The sequence below is a fragment of the Octodon degus genome, unplaced genomic scaffold (assembly GCF_000260255.1).
Source record: "Octodon degus isolate 3935 unplaced genomic scaffold, OctDeg1.0 scaffold00225, whole genome shotgun sequence".
In the NCBI taxonomy this organism is placed as follows: Eukaryota; Metazoa; Chordata; class Mammalia; order Rodentia; family Octodontidae; genus Octodon; species Octodon degus.
The window spans coordinates 1,125,608-1,130,372 of record NW_004524801.1 but is presented as its reverse complement, the minus strand read 5'-3'; the positions used below and the strand labels follow the sequence as shown (position 1 = coordinate 1,130,372).

The 4,765-nt window shown below is 45.1% G+C and overlaps 1 protein-coding gene and 1 pseudogene across 1 annotated transcript in view; one reads left to right on the top strand and one right to left on the bottom strand.

The window, feature by feature from the left end:
- The first annotated feature begins 2,467 nt into the window (after positions 1–2,467).
- Ifnar2 (interferon alpha and beta receptor subunit 2) overlaps positions 2,468–4,765 on the top strand; it is a 36,223-nt gene continuing 33,925 nt past the window's right edge. The window contains exon 1 of the mRNA XM_023705597.1: positions 2,468–2,741. The gene's annotated coding sequence lies outside the window, so the exon portion shown is untranslated. The remainder of the gene's footprint in view (positions 2,742–4,765) is intronic.
- LOC101588331 overlaps positions 2,592–4,765 on the bottom strand; it is a 7,717-nt pseudogene continuing 5,543 nt past the window's right edge.

The window sequence follows — 4,765 nt, the reverse complement described above, 5'->3', positions numbered from 1 at the left end:
GGCTTGGGGCAAGACAAGAAACACAAGTGAAGCATAGCTAACAGTGAGATACCAAAATCCCTTCCAGGATATACCCTAAGGGATCAGAAGACCTGTCCAATCATCTCTCTTCTTAAGTTTTCATCTCCTAATGTAACAGCAATATACCAACCAGTAAACTTCAGTTGCTTAGTTTTCCAGGTAATACCTATTGCTGTTCCCAATGGTTTTGTCTCCTAGAAAAGGCTGCTCACTGCGAGGCAAAGCTGATCACTATAATCATATCTTAAGAACCAATCCCCAATTGAAGAGCCACTCTGCCTCTGTACTTTCTGCTTGCTTATCCCATATAAGCCCTAGACCACCAGAGATCAGGGTCCTATATTTGGGGAGCAATCCCAACCAGTGCCCATGGACATAAAATAAATCTGCTTCCAAATACTGGGTGCCATGTCAATGACTCTGCTTGCCATTGTGCTATTGAGTGTGCTGGCTGAAAACTAAGCCTTTAGCACATGTGCCTTCAGGGACAATTAAAGTCCACAATGTAGCACAATTGCTCTAGCAATTGTTTATTGGAAAGGCTGTCTTTTCTCCATTGTCTTTCCTGCTTTGTCAAAGATCAGTTAATATATAAATGGTAATGAAAATATATGATGAATAAATTTTTAAAATCTTATAACACTAAAAGTTGTATGGGCATGAACCTGCCTCAAAATACCCCACCCTCACTTTGTGTCCCATTTTTCTTGCCCTCTTCCAAGCAGTTTTGGAAGTCCTTTTTCTGGAATGTCTTTACTAGATGTGATCAAAAATACAGTGAATGCTGCTGCCAAGGGCTATTTGATAGAAAGACAGACTCAGGAAATCAGTGTGTCCTCATTCACCTTATTCACCAGATCTGGCACCATGAAACTTCTGGCTCTTCCCCAAAGTCAAAAATGAACATGAAAGAGAACTATTTTGAGTGGATTTAGGCAATGGAGGTAGCCATGACAGCTCAGCGGAAGACACTCACAAAAGAGAACTTCCAGAACTATTTTAAAGAGTGGCAAGAATGATGAGCTAAGTACATTCAAAGGAAGGAGGAGTATTTTGAGGGGGATTAATGGCAATGTGTCTTAGACTATAATAAATTTTTTTAAACATTTACCATATGCTTTGATCATACCTCACTTGGTACGGATATATTTGAATTCTCTATTTTGATATTTGTCCAATTTAACAAGCATAGTTACCATGTTGATGTGTTTCTGTTTTTAATATATATTCATATATAGTATTCATGCAGAGGTTACTTCTACAACTTCTCTAAAATGGTGGTTGAGCTGAACTGCATCACATGCCTATAATCCTGGTACTGTGGGAAGCTAAAACAGGAAGTGAGCCCATCTTGGCAATTTAATGACTTAGCAAGATCTTATCTCATAGTAAAAAATATAAAGGGCAGGGGATGGAGCTCACTGTGAAGACACTGGGTTCATCCCTAGTGCAGGGTCGGCGGGGAGCCTGTAGATGCAAACATTTCCAATATTGGATGTCTTTTGCAAAGAGCCAGAGTCTCAGATGAATTCTCTTTGCATCTAACGGGCCTTGTGGGAGTTCTGCTGGGCCACATGAGAGGCAAAGCTGTGACACTTCTGATGATCACCCCTGTGCCTAGCCTATAAAAGAGCATCAGCAAATGTGAGACTCATGGATGAAAATGTTCCTTTTTTTGCCCCATGCATACAAGTAATATGAGTCTTCCTCCTCTTCCTCTTCCTCTTCCTCCTCTTCCTCCTCACTTTCCTGAAAGACCAGAAAAGTGCAAATGGTTCTGGAATGGCCAGCATGTTTAGTGCATTTACTCCCTCTACTTAAAAAGATTTTAACTTTTCCGTTTTAGTACTGTTAACATTCAGAATATACATATATTTTAGTGAAACTTACTTAATTCAATTTTCGGGGTTTCCAGGGTACAATTAATAGACAAGCATACTAAGAATTGTCTTCCCTTCTACCTACTATGAAGCGTGTTGAATTAGCAGGGCTTGGGGTGGAGTAGCAGTAAGAAGGAAAGACCTGCGGAGGAGCAGGGGTGAGGGGTGATCTGCATAATATTTCCAAAACCCTGCTTCAGACCAGAACACGCCAAGCCTGTACAACCCAATAAGAGGTTTTATTGACAAGAGAATTATTTTCACAGAGGTTTAGAAAACTAGTAAATGAAGGGTCAAGGAGAGAACCTATTTATTCTAAGTTTGGTTCATTCGTTCAACACTGAGTAGCTCTAAGGCATTGTTGCAGCTTCAAAACCGTTACAACTTTTCTATGGATCTCCTGTGATGCAGGAGAGCGGCGGATTAAGAAGCAACCTGCTGCTGTAGATACTAACCACAGAGATTGTCGGCGACCGAATCCTCCGCGGGCCCAGGCCCAGACCCCGCCCCTTTCGCATCAGGCCCCGCCCCGTCTCCGCCCATAAGGTCCCGCCCGCGGTGCTTTTCGGGGGTAGGCTCTGAGGCTGCCCCTATAGGCGAGCGAGCTACAGCATCGAAAGCATCTCGCTGTGCTCTGGACAAAGTCCCAGGGACAACCTGGGATCCTCCCTAAGCGGCCACCACCGGGCCTCACGGCCCGCTTTGCCACTGTCCGGTCTTGTTCTGCGCTGCCAAACGTCGTCGCCGGCCGCCACTGCTGAAGAGATCTCCACCCCGGTGAATCCCAGGCTGCTGTGCAGACGCCGGCCCTGGTGGGGGACCTAGAGGCGGAGCAGAGAGGTAAGGCCGGGAAGCGCACGCGTGAGGATCGCAGCACAGCACAGCAAGGCCGCCCGCTGCAGCCTCTTCCCGGAATCGCCTTCCAGTTTCTTCTGCACCGCGGGAATCGGCCTCCTCCTACCTCCGCTCCCGGGTCTGAGTTTCTAGCTGTGCCCCGCGACACTTCCTGTGTGGCCTTGGGGACCAGACCCCGACCCTGTCCGGCCCTGGGCCCTTGTTTCTTGTGGGAGAGAGGTCTTAGAGGACAACCCCCGACGGAATTCTCTTAGATCTTACAAGCTGGGGGTGAGGGGCTGCGGGGACAGAGGAGTGGGCCCCTCTCAGGACCGGGAGGGATGAGATAATGGGAAAATTCGTGGCAAATACTGGAAGATGCTCATAGTTAACCTTTCTACAGAGAGCAGATCGGTGGCATGAAGTAGGAAGGCAGTTCCACTTACATGTTTATTTCGCTAACAATAGTTTCTTCGGAAAACTCTAGATATTCCAATTCGTTTTGTGGTGTAATGTTTGTTTGATCTCATTTTGTTTGGCAGGAGGTCTTAGAAAGGAACAGCTCTGAGAGACTGGTCAGAGATTACTGCCCCCAAGTCCTGGCGGACCCCCCGACCCCCAAGTGAGGTCAGGAGCCAGGGGCTTAAAAGCCCTCCATGCCCTTGCCCCCTGCCGGGCTAGTCATCTGTTCATTCATGGCGGGGGAGGGAAGCAGCAGAGTCCACATCAGAGTCTGCAGTAAGAAATATCTTGCAAATGTCACTAGCCATTCAGGCCTGCTTGCCAAGTGGTGATCTCTTGTCTCAGGAAGTGGCTTGAACTTTTAACTGCTATTGTTTACCAGTTATTCTTCAATTTTCAATCATCCAAAGCACATGACTCTTTTTGTTGTCATTAAACCTTCTCCTGCATTTATTTCAAAATTAAAGAAAATCTGCCTGGGTTTTAATTCTTATTTGACAAATGGTAACTTGCCTTTAAAAAAATTTTAAAAATTTAAAAAAAAAAAAACCTGACCGGAAGGACCATAGCCCAAGAGGAAGTCTCTTAGAAGTAAAACTCGTATTAAAATATATATTCCGTCACTCACACTTGCCCACACAGGGCCATCTTCCTGTTACCCTTATAAACCTTCAGACTGTTGAAATCGATGACAGATACATTCTTTGAGATCACCTTTTATATTTTGCAAGATTAATACCCAAACTAAAGTGCCACTGACTATAAAGCACATTGTTAATGTATATAACTAAGTAAGGAAAAGCCTTGTCAGCCACAGTGTGACATGCCTCTGTACAAAACATTCCGATTTTGAAAATGTACAAATGTGAAAAGCAAAAGTACATTTTTTTCATTCATGAACTACTAGCAAGCTAGTATGCAGCTTGGCATTACCTCAGTTCTCCTTATCTGCGGTCACACATCTGCAGGTTCGGCCAACGGTCTGAGCTGAACATGTCCAAACTTTTCTCCTTGTCATGGCCCCCTAAATAATACATATACTAGCAATTTACAAAGCACACAATAGCAGAAGTAATCCAGAGACAACAGAGTGCACAGGGAGGAGATGGGTAGGCTCTATGCAAACGCTCCATCTTTTAAGTAAGAAGTCTGAGCACTGTGGAATTTGGCCTTCTGAAGAAGGGAAGTCCTGGGCCCAGCCTTCAGGGCACCCTGAGGAATCACTGCGCTTTCCCAGAAGGCTCCTCCTTCCTTTAAGTTTTCACCGAAACTAGCAATGTGCAGTCCAGGGAGGAATGAAAGAAGAGTAGTTGCTTAGCAGAGGAGGCTGGCAGCCTGGAGGGTGCTGAGAAATAGAGAAGAAAGAGCAAAAGGAGAAAGCAGAAAGGTCTCTCGATGGGAAGCAGATGGTTGGGGCCACAAAAATGTGCCCTGGAGCCAGCAGAAGAAGGAGCACACCTCCTCCCCCACATCCAGGGTGCTTGCAAATTAGAGGTCCTTAAGGTTGGTGTTTGATTTTTCGCTTCTCTGTTTATTTGTTTAACTGTGAGGTTTAAGAAATATATATA